We start from the raw sequence: 16,500 nt of genomic DNA, 5'->3' as shown, positions 1-16,500 counted from the left end.
CAAGGCTGATGAAAGAGGCCTTAAAAAGGAGGTATTAATGGTGTTTACAATTAGTTGCAGAAATTTTCCTGATATGCTTTGTTTTTTTTCTTTATATAATTACCTAATAGAAACTTAAATGAAAGTACAATAACCACAAATCCTATCATAACAAATTAAAGTGTATTGGATATGTCCACCAGGCTGTTTCAGATGAAATCAGAGAATCCAACATGCATAAACTAAAATAACATTGATATAAATTATGCCCAGTTGTAACTGATATTCCTTCATTTTCCTAAGCTATACTGAATGAAAAGTTCTCCGTTGGAAAGGGATGTCTAAGCAAAAAAGGACCATTCTTCCCAAATATATATGTGATGGCAGTGTTATCTCCTTACCTCAGTTCTAGAGTTTCCCTTGACACTTTTTTTTTTTTTTGGTCTCAACTTGCCCAGAGTATGTCAGGAGGGTGTGAGCAAGAGAGAGAGACATGTTCAGATAATTGAAATCAAAGAATTGAATCCCTTCCCATGAGGAATACCTGTCAATGTCCACAGACACTAGTTTAAAGATAGGAGGCATGCACAAGGGCTCTCTCTCAGCACAAGGGCAGCGGTCAAGGCTTGAGTGCAGAAAACACTTTGTGAGTAGCTCTAAGCTTAAGAAAAGTAAAGTGCTATTAGCCTGCAGCTACACGTTCTGAACAAAGCAGCCAGACAAGACAGAGTCTAACAAATGTAACCTATATCAACAAGTTTGTGTGAATATATAAGGATTCTTTTTCTGTAAATTGAAGTCCGAAGAGTCCCCAGAAATTTTAGAAGTCCATTTTGTTGTCCTACAAGCAATATATTTGGCAGATTCAACCAAAATGACAATTACCTCAACAAGCAGTCAGTATGCCTGGGAGATCAGTCACTAATTCAGTAAGTGTTCATAACCAAAATGTCAGCAATAGAGATCTCCCTCTGACAAGTGTTATGGCCATATCCTAAACTGGAAATTTAGAAAACTTCCATTTAATGTTCGCTTATCCCTCTTCCTGTCATGAAAAGCTAGGTGTAAGTTGTTTATAAACTTTGGAGAACATCAGATGTGTTGGCCTGTGGCTGAACCTTAATGTTGAACTTAGGTTGACATGTGATAATAGCCTTGCATGTAATACAAACAATTTAATCTACCATATACTAGTGGTGGATTAATAATTTTGCCGCCCCTAGGCCGGGAAATAATTGCAGCCCTGGCCCCGCCCCGATTCCGCCCTTTTCCCACCCCCATTCAACCTCCTCCCCAAAGTCCCCACCCCAACTCTGCCCCCTCCCTTCCCCTATTGGATCCCTTCCCCAAATCCCCGGCCCCGCCTCTTCCCCCAGCGCGCGGCGTCCTCTCTCCCTGCCCCGCGAAACAGCTGTTTCGCGGCGCAAGTGCTGGGAGGGGAGAGAAACAGGATGCGGCGGCGTGCTTGCAGGGGAGGCAGAGGTGAGCTGGAGCAGGGGGGCGGGGCGTGGAGGGGAGCTTCCGCCCCTGCAAATTTATCGCCCTAGGCAATAATACGGCGCTGCCATATACGTGTATATTTATTGGAATAATATTCTAAAAGGAAAAGATTTTAAACACAATATTGCTTTTCTGTAACTGAATGCTAACTCAGAAATTCTGAGAGACCAAATTCAGTTCTGCCCTTGGTTTAAAAAACAAGAGAGACACTATATGTTTTGATTGTTTGAAAGATGACCAAACAGCATTATATAAATCAAATAAGATAAAGACTCTGAGCCTGAATTTTTTTTCATAAAGATTTAGCATGCAGAATTCCAGCTGGAGTCAATAAAAGATGGGATGAGTAGGAAATCAGGCATCCTCGTTTTAAGATGGACTTCATCCAGTTCTACAGTATTGTGGGTGCAACTTTACTCCTGAAATTGAATGTGGGGGCAATTATTTAACATAGGTTTGAAACCTAACAGCCAGCTCTTTTTTTTTTTTAAATGTTACAAAAATTGAATGCAGTATGGACAATATATCATTGTCTGGCTATGCTGAAAGAAGGACCGGAGACCATTCATATGGTTTTAATCAGGCCACAACTTTATTATTAGATGTCTAGGACTACCCGGCAGATAAAAGTGTACAGTGCAGGTAACTCCATGTTCATTTAATATCTACCCTGAAGGCTTTTGCCAGCTCCTCTCTTTTTCCATCCAGCTCCCTCAGCCAACCCATTGCTGGGACCTTATCATCCCCCTCCCCATGAACGAGGGTTAAGGTAGGCTATAAGAAAGAGGGCTGCCCCCTTCCCCCTCCCCCCGGTTCTGCTCCTTTAACCAGCATCTCCTTTGTCAGTCCTTTATCAAGCCATTTATCTAGTCACTGTATACCTTCCCTATGGAGCAGAGGCATAGCCACAGGTGGGCCTTGGTGGCTGTGGCCCACCCACTTAGCATCAAAGCCCGCCACCCAGCCCCTGCTCTTCTCTGGCCCCAGCGCTTGTCCTGCTCCGCCTGCCCACCAGGCGCTCCAGCCAGGGAATGGGGATAGGGGCTTGGAGTGCTGGTGGGGAAGGTGGAATGGAGCAAACCCCCGCGCTCCCAACCCACTCCCTGGCAGGAGCGCCGGGCAGGTGGAGCGGATGGGGGCATGGGAGCACCCATTTTTCCAGGGTCCCAGTTTAGCCCAGTGGCTAATCTGCAACTGGGAAGAGGGTGAGTGAGTGGGTAGCCAGTGGCGGTAGAGGAGATCTTCTAAAAAGGCAGGCCAGCTGCCTGGTTAGCCAGGCCTGGCATGGGGTGGTGGGACCTGCAAGGGAGCTGGGAGCTGTGCACGCTGGAGAGTAATGTCTCCTCCCACAGCTGGGTGCACGCCTGGGGACCCTCTGGCCAGACAATCCATCCATTGCCACCACGAGGCTGGCTGCAGGGGGTGGGGGGAGGCAGGCCCCCCATCCCTCCTGGCCTCCTAGCCCCCCTGTAATTGCCTGTCCATCCAAAGTCGGGGACCACCCAAATATCCCAGGGTGGCTATGCCACTGCTATGGAGTACCTGCACTGGACATCCACCCCACACTTACATAATGAGTTGCACCATAATAGCCTAACACCCTTCCCTACTCACCATAACAAAGCCCTCCCTGAAAACCACTGTGGGGAAGGCGAAAACCCTCCACTCCACCTCGGCCAATCTGGCAGAGAGGGAAAAATTCCTTCCCCGCCCCCCCAAGAAAGAAATAGCCAGCGCAATACCCACAGCAGGTCCTGAACAAACCTGCTATTTTGCCACTTCAAGGGGAGGGAGGGTGTGTACTGCTGCACTTCATCTGGGGGAAAGGGGCTTCTCCCGCTGTGCTTGCCCCTTTTGAACTCCCAAGCCCTTCCGGTCTCTGGGGATGAGTCAGCATCGCCTCACTGACCCACTTCCCCTTTTGCAGCAGCATCTGAGCCTCACTTCCCATCCTGACCATAAGGCGCTATTCCCTCTCCCCCAGCAAGTCGGACAATCCCCCTCCCCTCCCACTTAAAGGTGCAGTGCAGTTACACTCCTGTTTCTTTGGTAAATCACCTGTGTTACAGACAGGGCATGGTACCAGAAGCAGTGTTTTGATAAAAAGGAATTAAAAGATGACAGTTCCTGGAAGCTCCGTTATTCTCAATACAATATTAAATAAGTTATTTTCTGCAGTTTTGGATCTGGTGTATGGTTATATGAATAGTTTCATGACTTGGACATGCAGAAGGAATTAGCTAAAATATTTCATCAGCCTAAGAATTTTTGTCTTCAGAAACTTTTCTAATTAATAGATTTTTTAAAAGGTCTGTTAACTTCTGAAGTGTTTGTTCAGTCTAAGACAAAGGGTAGCATCAATTTACTATCTGCAGGTGGATGGATTCACTTATCTAATAGATCTTTTAAATCTCTGACTGTAATCATATTATTCTCTCTCAATATTTTGATGAGAGTGTTGAAGGTGGTTTATGGATGTCAGTTATGTGGTATTTAAATTAGTATTGCCAGCTCTTGCAATTTTATTGTAAGCCTTGCATGATTTGGTGTTTTACTTAAATTTTTAGCTTCTAGAGTCTGATGATTATCTAAAAAATTCTGCTTTATTTTGGGGGAGGGGTAAGTTTTAGTCATCATAGTTGCAGAGAAAAGCTTGAAAACGTGAGCCAAGTGCACCCTAAAGATTCAAAAATAAGAAGGCAAATTTAAAAAATACAAAATATATTATTACTTTTTAATCTCATGATATTTTCATGGTCTGACTCATGAGACTTAAACATTCGGGGTTGGAAATATTGAAGTTACCTATGTTCATTGTTGAATCAATGGAAATCTATATGCTCTCATTAACCAGTTGTTTGGATATTTCCCCATGAGATATGACAACCTTTTGCATTGTGAGCTGGGAAAACAAGAGAAACAAATTAAACTCTCATTCATTCTAGATGCTGTCTCTTCACAGCTCTAGCTGAGATGCAGCCATCTTGCACACCTAGTTATGTACCCTTACCTGGGGAGCTAAAAATAATTTCCTTTCTCCTTTCTAGAAGGTTTACAATGCCAGAAAAAAATGTGGTGATGGGGGAGGGAAAAGAGAGGTAGTTATTTTTTTTAATTTAAAGATGTTTTCGTAACTGAAAACTCGTAAGGGAGAACCAAGGTCAGAAACACCCTTATGGACATACATTCTCTCCCTTTCCACTGCTGCCCAAATTTGCACTAGAAATAAGCAAGGAACAGGGGTTTTTAAGGTAGTGGTAGTGGAGGGCTGATCTGGACTCCAGACTTCTTCCTAGTAGTAGAAGTTTATCCCCCAGTGGTCAGGAAAGCCAGATATAATATTAAGAATTATCAGGTAAGTCTTCATTTTACTGAAGAGCTGTGGGTTTCACCATTCATAAAGAAATGCAAATCTCTGTTCTGGTTATCTCTGATTATGATGGATTCCACTAGCGCATGATTTTTGTTTACCTTATTTGTTTATTTCTCCGACACTCTGACTTTATAATAATTATAAACTGAGAAGTTCTCTGAATAATAAGTAAGCCATATCTATTAGCAAATAAATCTAGATATGTTGAATTTTCATTCAAATATGCCACCCATTGCTCTATTGAATGTTTTGAATTGAGGGGCATTAAAAAGTAATGAATTAAGCTTCCACTGCTTTTCAGGTCCCATGTCTAGCATCACCTCAAAAGTGAAACACTTAAAAAGAATCCAAGTAGTAGATCCAGAAGCCAGACAGCCATAATCAGAAACATGCCTAATTAAACTCTGTATATCATGAGTGTTATGCTCAGGCTGTATCTGCTCCTCAGTTGTAGCCTGAAATATTTTTAGTGCATGTTTGTTGCCACTGTTACACAGATAAGCTTTGTGCATAAATCAACTTCCTATTCCTTATATTAAACTGGAAATGTCTCAGAGAGGCTGTAGAGATACTGATCCATTACTGTAGGCTTCTAAGTTATGCAATTCCATGCAGCTTGACTGAGGGTTTCTGCTTGGTACAGTGATACTAGCATTATTTCTCAGTCCTTATTCACCAGTTGTTTACTGCCCATTAATATTTACTATTCAGTATATCAAATGGGTACACAATCATTGGGATTGCCTAGTTCTTCTGTTCTCTGCTTTGATGCTGACTTGCTGTGTAACACTGAGCATATCTCTAGATTTCTCTTTGCCTCAATTTACTTACCCTGTGAAAACAGAAATAATGCTGCTTACTCACCTTTGTAAAGTGTTTTTGAAACTTATGGATGAAAAGTGCTAAGTGAAAAGCTTATTAATCATCATGTTAAATAGGGTTCGGCTTATTATGCTCCCTCTGGGTGTACCATTTACCGTTTCTACCGGTTTAGGCAGTTTGTCCTCCGCTCTTGCTTAGAATATTTAGTTTTCCTAATGGCTCACAAATACCTCTTTATAACCTTCCTATATATTTTAATTAAAAAGTTTTATTTTCACAAAGTTAGAAAGCTTTCACAGTATCTTAAGAAAACCTCCAGCAAATTTAATTTATTCAGTCCCAAAACTTTTAAAAAAAATCTTTTAAATGCTACTTTTAATCTAATCTATTATTAAATCAAAAACCACCCAGGGCTTTATTGTATAAATTGATCCAGCTAGTAAGTTTACTAATTCAATCATCATTCTTTCCATCGTTTTTTTATGTTTAATTTTACAGAATCACATCTATAAAATATGATATGATATATCTTCTCAGTATTTACCTACTGGTAAAAAAAAAAAGACTACTATTACAACAACAACAAAAACCCAACACCACACCAGCATATTTCCAAATCTAGGGAATAGTCACCTATTTTCATTTAAAAAAAAAAGAAAATGGCTGAAAATAATAGCTTTGTAGTTACTCCAGGTAATCAACCATTTAATTGAAGCTCCTTACAGCTTTGGTGCTAACAGTATCATGTTCCTTACATTAAAACAAAAAATGACATTCAGAAAATTCGGATAGTCTTTTTCATACACATAATTTCCTGACTATCTCTAATAAACTCTCTTAATAGTCTATAAAGTCTTTGCAGCAGTCATGAGTGCTGCTAACCTTTGCAGATTACTTTGTTAGTAGCTTATACTTCCCTTCATTATGACTGATAAATAGTATTTTTTTCCTCAAAAACTGTTGAGGATTCTTTTACATATTTGAACTTGATGTTTCGTGCTTTTTATTTTTCTGTAATCTTACAGTAATGGTGTTTTCATTGCTGAGATTCACCCACCAATTATTCTTGTAGGCTTTAAACATTATATTTATGTAGTAGCTCTTTCTCTTTCCATAATTATCAAAATATATACCATTCATATTCATTCAACTCCAGATCGTGCTCTGTGTGTGTCTTTCACATTTTTTTACTTCAAGATTTCCACTCTGAAACTGGATTTTTAATGACTTTATCCAACTTCTCTAGAGAAATTATTTTGTCTACCCAAAATAATTATTGCATTGGTAACTCTTTCGGAAGATGTCTCTGTATCATGGCTAATTAGAATTACAGCTCTAAGAACATCACAGCCATTAGAATACATTTCCCCTTAGTGTTCTAATTCCCTGCTATATGCCTAGTTGTAGAGGTGAACCTATTCTGCAGGGTCTTTGAGTTTTCAGAGGATAGGAGTGCTGCATACAAAGTCCATGAAGGAATTACTGTCTCTGGGCCCAGTTGTGTGAGGTGCCAAACTCAGTGGGATTTAAGAAAGACAAGGTGGATGAGGTAACATCCTTTACCAACTTCTTGGACCAAATTCTGTTGGTGAGAGAAACAGGCTTTCAAGCTACACTCTTCTTCAGGTCTGGAAAAGGTACTCAAAGTGTCACAACTAAATACAGGAGATTTAAGGACACTGGTCAGCTTGCACAAAAATAGGATGGACTCGATTAAATCTTCCTACAAGTTGTATGCTTCTGGCTAGGGATGATGCAGCAGTCTAGGAGGTCACTTTCCCCTCCTCTTCCCAGACACACAGAATCCAATCTGTTGGTTTCTCCATGATGTGGATTTTTTCTTCTTCCTTTAACCTTACATTGTGAATATAAACCATTTACTTTAGTTATGTCATCCCAGCAAATGGTTAGAATCTGGGGCTTCCAGGGTCAGAATGCCCAAGAATTTGTCTGATATATTCTTCTGAATAGAACCTTCCATCTTTTGAAGATATCCTCTAATTGCTGGGTAATGACTTGAGAAACCATTTTAAATGTGGGGATGCCAAAGCAGAGATAAGAAGTACTGTACCTACTATTGTTACAAGTAAATTCTAAAATAACCCTAGCTGAAAGAAGCGAGCAGAGAATGGTCTCTTCTTTTTAGATTATTTCCTTTGTGCATACTCAATTTCACTGTTTCTTCTATAATGATCAGTTAGGCCTCAATCATTGATTGTAACTTGTGCAAACAGACCGCAGTGGGGCTTGGTGAGGGCACAACACTCTGACTAAAAGGATTGGGGCCTAAGCCACTTTCTCCATTATTGAGAATATATATACTGTATATATCCTTATTAAATAATAAAACGTTAAAATATGTTATTTAAAAAAATGCTCCATTAGAAACTGGAATATAAAAAGGTTCATTGACAGTGGCCTTGTAAAAAGATAATATTAATATAACCAGCAAAAATTGTAGAGGGTTCAGAAAAGAGCCACAAGAATGATTAAAGGATTAGATAACCGGCTGTACAGTGGTAGACTCAGGGAGATCAGTCTGTTTAGTTTAACAAAGCCAAGGGTAAGGGATGACTTGATTACAGTCAATAAGTAGCTACCTGGGAATCAAATATTTAATAATCGACTCCTTCAATCTATCAGAAAAAGGTATAATACAATCCTATAGCTAGAAGCTGAAGTTAGACAAATTGAGACTGGAAATATGCTATACATTTTTTACAGTGAAAGTAATTAACCATTGGAACAATTTACTGAGAGTCATGGTGTATTCTCCATCACTGGCAATTTTTAAGTCATCTAAAAGTTATGGTCTAGGAAATATTTTTGGGGCATTCTGTGGCTTGTGTTATATAGGAGGTCAGACTGGATTATCACAATGGTCCCTTCTGGCCTTGGACTCTATGAACCAAAGCATCTGTTTCCATTTTCATGGACAGAAAATACTATCTAACATATAGTAATGGAGTCAAACACTATATTTATTAAATACTGGAATTATGTTTTTCTCCTAGCAGAATCCATCTGTGTATGCATATTATCACCCCTCCTGTTCTTGGGCTTCTAAAAACACACTACAGTTATGTTTTTTCCTCAAATCCTAACTCCTATTTTATGACATACTCTAAGATGCATACCTGTGTTAGTTAAATTGTATGAATTAAAGATAGATATCTGGGAGCTTGAATAATGTTTGTGTTCAAGAAGCACATCACTAAGTTTAGCACAGCATATTTTATTCATGACAAATTGGCAAATTCCTCAAAAAAACCTTTATATGTATGAGATTAGTCTGTAGTATATAAGAGCAATTACTTAATTCATTTTGATAAAGAAAATCAGCTCAGAGAAAGTACCTTTCTGTACAATTTGAATCAGACAATACAGTACTTTTGAAATGGCAGGAATCCAGTTTCCAATTACTTGATAGTAGTAGAGCAGCTGAGCATTGTATTGTAGAATTAAGATTATACTGCCTGACAACAAGTAGTTTTTATTATTGCTCCTCATACATGTCTAGAGTTTTCAATCACAGTTTGGATGATTTAACCTTTTGATGTCAGGAGTTGTGATTTCTTGACATCACACAGTTCAGTTGAATAAGTGGGGTTTTATTTTTGCATTATATGCTTTATGTACTAAAGCTGCTGAACTATTAAAATAATCCTCAAAATCTGTAGTTCCTGAGACTGTATTTTAGTATCAATCTTTAACAAATCGATTGCTATTTATAATACGTTAGTCACATTGAATAAAAGTTCCGTTGCAGCTTAAAAACAATGGCATTTCTGTACAAAATAGCACCAACAGGCTGAATTTCGTAATGGACTGATTGGTATTCTCTTGTATCTGTTTTTTAAACTTTAATGAATAAATAATGTTCCCAACTGATAACAACTGAAAATAAAATAATGCTTAGGACTTGTATAGCACCTTTACTTCTTCAAAAGTACTATGCAAATATAAGCTCATTAGGACTTGATTTAAAGCCTATTGGAGTCATTGGAAGTCTTAATATGCTTATGATGCAGTTAAGCAAGTTTTTTCTGATTTTCAACTGTTAAGAGAGAGACAGAGAGGCTTCATGACTTGCCACGCAGTCAGAGAGAGAGTTGGAATTGGAAATTAAGCATGTTTGGTCTGCTAGATCAGTTGTTCTCAAACTTATTTGATTGCCCCACCCCCCCAACACACAAAAAATCAACATACAATTCTCACTAAATATTAAAAACAGTAAGGCATTGATTCAAACAGAGCCTGGGTGGCAAGGCTCAGGCTGTCAGCCCCGATTTGGTTAATATGGAGAGCTGGATAATGTAAGCTTGGATAAATGGGTTTCTACTGTATATAGTAATGTAAATTTTAAGTGAGATACAGCTTACTGGTATCACACTTGTTACTAGTGTGATGGGAGCAGCAAAACTGCGATTGTGGTCAATGCTTACAATTCAATGTGCACACCGCATCATAGCAAACTGATTAATGTACAGATGGCAACAACTTTATATAATACTATTCATGCTTAACAGAAATCCTTCAAAATGCACAGTGCCATCTGAGGACCTGATATATCTGGAGGAATTAACTTTCCTAGTTATTCATTGCTGTGGGTAAAATGTGTGCAGTAAGTTATTTTTTCCTAAAGCTTCTCATCCTTTCCACCTCCACAGAATATAGTCCACACCTCCCCATGGGGGCCTGCCCCCAATTTGAAAATTTATGCGCTAGATTGTAAATCCTTCAAGGCAGGGATTGTCCCTTCATTATGTTTGTACAGAGCCTAATACGATGAGGCTCTGGCCTCTTGGCACTACCATAAGACAAATAAATAAAGATATAACCAAACAGGCACCAATGTTCTCTATCTCTAGACATCTGGTATTTCCACTGATATCAGTTTTTAAACAGGACAGTTTTGATGAGATAGGACACTTCCACTTTTGGGATTTCTCACATACATTTTGTGAAGTCACCTGCACTGGCTTCACAATTTCCTGAGTCCCATGCAAGCGAAAGTACTGAGCCATGAATTGCTTACGTTTAAGGATGTCCTAATGGATTTCTTCCCATAGTTAAATCTGGTATGGAAATTTAAAAGTTTTATTGTTCCTTGAGGCAGAAACAACTTTAAAATAGATTAAACAACTGTATTTGGCCTCTGCATTCCCTTTTCACTTTGAAGTAATCCATAATAACAGACACCTATGCACAAGTCCTGCAGAACGATTTCAATGGCCACAGTTTTCAGTTAATGGCACCATATGTATGATAGCACACTTTGATATTTATAAAGTTGTCAGGGGCCGTGGCTCTCAAACCCTGGTCCACAGGCACTTAGCAGCCAGTATATTCTGACACACCACCCAGTGAGCTGTTAACAGTTGCCAGAATTCAAAGCTCAACTTTGGCAGAGCCCTCCAGTCCTGGGATCATAGAATCATAGAAGATTAGGGTTGGAAGAGACCTCAGGAAGTCATCTAGTCCAATCCCTTGCTCAAAGCAGGACCAACACCAACTAAATCATCCCAGCTAGGGCTTTGTCAAGCTGGGCCTTAAAAAACCTCTAAAGATGGAGATTCCACCACCTCCCTAGGTAACCCATTCCAGTGCTTCACCACCCTCCTAGTGAAATAGTGTTTCCTAATATCCAACCTCGACCTCCCCCACTGCAACTTGAGACCATTGCTTCTTGTTCTGTCATCTGCCACTACTGAGAACAGCCTAGCTCCATCCTATTTGGAACCCCCCTTCAGGTAGTTGAAAGCTGCTATCAAATTCCCCCCTCACTCTTCTTTTCTGCAGACTAAATAAGCCCAGTTCCCTCAGCCTCTCCTCATAAGTCATGTGCCGCAGCCCCCTAATCACTTTTGTTGCCCTCCGCTGGACTCTCTCCAATTTGTCCACATCCTTTCTGTAGTGGGGGGCCAAAACTGGACACAGTGCTCCAGATGTGGCCTCAGTAGTACCAAATAGAGGGGAATAATCACTTCCCTCAATCTGCTGGCAATGCTCCTACTAATGCAGCCCAGTATGTCCTTAGCCTTCTTGGCCACAAGGACACACTGTTGACTCATATCCAGCTTCTTGTCCACTGTAATCCCCAGGTCCTTTTCTGCAGGTCCTTAGCCAGTCGGTCCCCAGCCTGTAGCGGTGCATGGGATTCTTCCGTCCTAAGTGCAGGACTCTGCACTTTTCTTTGTTGAATTTCATCAGATTTCTTTTGGCCTAATCCTCCAATTTGTCTGGTCACTCTGGACTCTATCCCATCCCTACACTCCAGTGTATCTACCTCTCCTCCCAGCTTAGCGTCATTTGCGAACTTTGCTGAGGGTGCAATCTATCCCATCGTCCAGATCATTAATGAAGATGTTGAACAAAACCAGGCCCAAACTCCGCTTGATACTGGCTGCCAATTACACATCGAGCCATTGATCACTACCCGTTGAGCCCGATGATCTAGCCAGCTTTCTGTCTACCTTATAATCCATTCATCCAGTCCAGACTTTTTTAACTTGCTGGGAAGAATACTGTGGGAGACCGTATCAAAAGCTTTGCTAAAGTCAAGATATATCACGTCCACTGCTTTCCCCATATCCACAGAGCCAGTTATCTCATCATAGAAGGCAATCAGGTTGGTCAGGCGTGACTTGCCCTTGGTGAATCCATGTTGACTGTTCCTGATCACCTTCCTCTCCTCCAAGTGCTTCAGAATGGATTCCTTGAGGACCTGCTCCATGATTTTTGCAGGGACTGAGGTGAGGCTGTAGTTCCCCGGATTCTCCTCCTTCCTTTTTTTAAAGATAGGCACTATATTTGCCTTTTTCCAATCATCCCTAGTTGGTTCCTCCAGCACTTGCACCAGGAAGTTGTCCCCAACACTCTCCAAAAACTTCCTGGATTGTTTGTGCACTGCTGTATTGCTCTCCCAGCAGATGTCAGGGTGATTGAAATCCCCCATGAGAACCAGGGCCTGTGATCTGGAAACTTCTGTTAGTTGTCTGAAGAAAGCCTCATCTACCTCATCCTCCTGATCCAGTGGTCTACAGCAGACGCCCACCATGTCATCACACTTGTTGCTCTTGCCTCTAAACTTAACCCAAAGTCACTTAACAGGCTTTTCTCCAGTTTCATACTGGAGCTCTGAGCAATCATAATACTCTCTTACATACAGTGAAACTCGTCCACCTTTTCTCCCCCCGCCTGCCCTTCCTGAACAGTTTATACCCATCCATGACAGTGCTCCAGTCATGTGAGTTCCCCAACAACTCTCTGTTATTCCAATCACATCATAGTTCCTTGACTGTGCCAGGACTTCCAATTCTTCCTGTTTGTTTCACAGGCTTCTTGCATTTGTGTACAGGGACCTAAGATAACTAGACGATTGCCCTACTTTCTCAGTATGAATCAGGAGGCGTCCCCTGTTGCACCCTTCTTCTTGTGTTTCCTCCCTGTATCTAACTTCCCCATTTACCTCAGGGCTTAGGTCACCATCCCCCAGTGAACCTAATTTAAAGCCCTCCTCACTAGGGATCTGACCGGCAAAACCCTGAAATTTAATTCAAGAGGAGGACCAGGAAATCATCCATGCAACTTGGTTTGTACCTTCCTAGGACTGCCTCTCCTACACTGCCTGCCTGACCCGCCTGCTTCATCACCCCGACTCCTGGTCTGGCCTTTGTCCTTCCTTAGACTCCGATATGCTAGTAACCTGACCCTGCCTTTCTGCTAACACCTGATTCTCAGTCTGCCCTCTGGCCTGTCTCAGGTTTTCGTCTCATGGTATCCAGACCCAGCCTCGCTCCCAACTTCCTCTGCAACCACTAGAGCAGACTGCCCATGTCCTGGTTTGGTTATTGAGAAGTATAAAAGCTGCTTGGATGGCTATATGATTTTGTAATAATTTTAAGTACTGCCTTTTCATCCAGCACTGGGGGTGAAATGTTCCTCACTTCATGTGGTGCTGGTTGCTATTACTTCACTTCAATTGTTCTGTTCTTTTCTCTAGTAAATTCTGGTTTTGCTTTTACGGCTGAGGAAGATAGCTTGTGGAAGTGCCAATGCAGGAAGAATACATAGGGTGTTGGGGTTCATAAGTGTTTCGTGTTTGCTACTGTAAGAAAATACAGAACTAAATACTTCCCTGGACAAGCTGTTACCACTCATTGAAAGCCTCTTTAACTTTTTACTGATTTTGCTTAGCTCTGAAGAGACCTAAGAGCTACTATGCTCAGCTCCTCTTGGGCAGGTAACATTTTGACTACTCTCCCTAGTGGTAATCCTGGGGCAGCTGTGACAGCTGGAGAAGGAATTTCCATGATTGATGTTGCAGACTTAGCAACAGTAGCACCATCTTTCCAGTGAAACCATCTGGGTTCTGTTTCTGCAGCTGTCACGTGCAGTATTTGGGCATCAACTTCTTTGAACCAGTTTCTATCTTGGAAGAAATAAATGTGTCTGTAGTAACTCTGGGCACCACTGCAACTGTTATCACAATGTCAGCCCTACCCACATCCCACTCCTCCAATTATGGAGAAACTTAAAAAAAGAAAAGATGGTTGAACAGACCCCCACAAACCTCATGGATTCATTGCCTATGTACACACCAAGGGAAATGATAGGAGAGAGATCACTTGATCATTACCTGTTAGGTTCACTCCCTCTGGGGCACCTGGAATTGGCCACTGTCGGTAGACAGGATACTGGGCTGGATAGACCTTTGGTCTGACCCGTATGGCCGTTCCTATGTTCTTATGAGAGATTATGGGAAAAGTTTTTTTGTATTTAGTCAATATTGTAGATTTTTAATTAATGAGGAATGGTATACATGGAGTAGAAGGGGATTATGGATTGTTGGCAGGGAGTTCGGATTCCTGTTTGGCATAAAGACCCTTACTCCCTCCTCTGGAAATAAAAATTCTGCAATTATATATTCTGCACTCATTTTACATACAAAACAGTGGTTAACCTTAGTGAATTCATGGCATATTCTGCCTTTGTTTTGTGTCTTCAATTCCTGGTGAGGTTAGCCACAATTAGGTGTGAACAACCAGGGCAGATTACACCCTACATGGATTGGTGCAGCCTGGATCAGAGGAGGGAACTTGGCCATACATGTCTCAGCTGTTAGCACTTGGTCTCTAAGATGTGATCAAGAGCTTCTCTGAAAATAGTAACTAATGAAGTTTCTCCACTGGAAGTTGGAATGTTTTTAAAGTAATTTAATTGTTACTTCCTTACAGCACAATATCAGTTTATTCAAACTGAGAACGTTATTGTCTTTCAAAATGCATTATACGTTTCTCAGTATTCGAAGAAGCTCATTTGCAGAAATAATCTTTGATTCTGGGGAAAGAAAAATATATATTTTTCACTGATTTAGTACCTAGCCAGACCTACTACTGGCAGGAATGCTCTATTTATGGAATGCAAAACTTTTTGTGTGTGTGTGGTTCCATTAAAGACCATATTCTTTTTCTTTGGTCAATAAGGATGCTGTCACGTATACCCACTCAATCTCCAGAATTGACTAGGAAGCTCCTGATTTCAGTTGCTTCCTTTTGTGCTCCCAAGAAGCTATTTCATTTTCCCCTCATTCAGAGAGCTGTCAAGAGGCACTCTAGGCAGTTTCTCCATACTTTGTCCCTTCCAGTACAGTATAGGAGGACTATAATCTGACAGACTGCATCCAGAGCATTGTTTCTCAGCCAGTGGATTGCAACCTGCAGGGGAGTGTTGATAAATTATATAGTCAATTGCTTGACCATACTTTGTACCATTATAAAATTTACTCAAGAGACCAAATAACCTATGCCAGTGCCATTTATTGCTCTAAATCAGTAATAATATAGTACAGGAAAAAGGTTCTGTGTGACACCATTCTCCGAAAAGCCACCTTGTGCAGCAATATTACTGTCATGCTGTCTGGAGTGGCTCATGACCATGAGTGCCTACCTCAGGGCAGACTGTCATAAACAGGGAAGACACCCCAAACTGGGGGCTTGTTCTATAATCAGATTTCACCAACCCAATAACAAATGTGAACTCATGGATCACTATTACAGTCTCACCATTGAGTCACAGATAGTCCTGTTAAGCTTTCCAGTCTATCTTGCCACCCAGGCATGCTGGACTTAGTGATAAATGGTCACTTTCACCAAAAATCACAAAATATTCAGGTTGCTCACAGTTCCAAGAGACTTAGCTCAGATGAATTAGTACTTTAGATCTCACACCAAAGATAATGCCTATAGCCAATCCTGCAACAAATTAACTAAAAGGTTATTAACTAGGAAAAAGAAAGTTATTTAGAGATTAAATCAAGCAAATATTTACAGACAAATGAGATAGCATTTATAGTTTCTAAAGATGATAGAAATGTAGAGATCTGTCAATTCAAAATGTCTTTACGTCTGGACCCAAGGATAACCCCCGGTGATCTCTGCCTTCATTTAGTGTCTCTGGCCCTATGAGAGTTCAAATAGCAAAGAGATGAAGAATTTTCTCATGACCCTGCTTTATCTTTTACATTTGGCCTTCCGGTCAATGAGAAGAGCTTCCTTTCAGGTAACATTTCCAAGGTGTGATAGGGTCATTCACCAATCCTTTGTATTGTGGTGTTCCTTAATGGCCCCTTGAATCTTGATAGACTTCCTGAGTGGGTGGGATGATTCCCATGCCTGGGTTCACAAGTTCAGAGCAAACATTTTCAAACTTCTAAAGCAAAACTTACATATTTCCTTATAGCATGGAATACGGACATTACAAGTGAGATTAATGCATGTAGCAACATACAAGAATTTCATAGTATCTAAACACATTCTTATAAG

Source organism: Terrapene carolina, unplaced genomic scaffold, assembly GCF_002925995.2.
Source record: "Terrapene carolina triunguis isolate 2854851 unplaced genomic scaffold, T_m_triunguis-2.0 Scaffold93, whole genome shotgun sequence".
Taxonomy (NCBI): domain Eukaryota; kingdom Metazoa; phylum Chordata; order Testudines; family Emydidae; genus Terrapene; species Terrapene triunguis.
Note: the sequence above shows the minus strand (reverse complement) of the source record.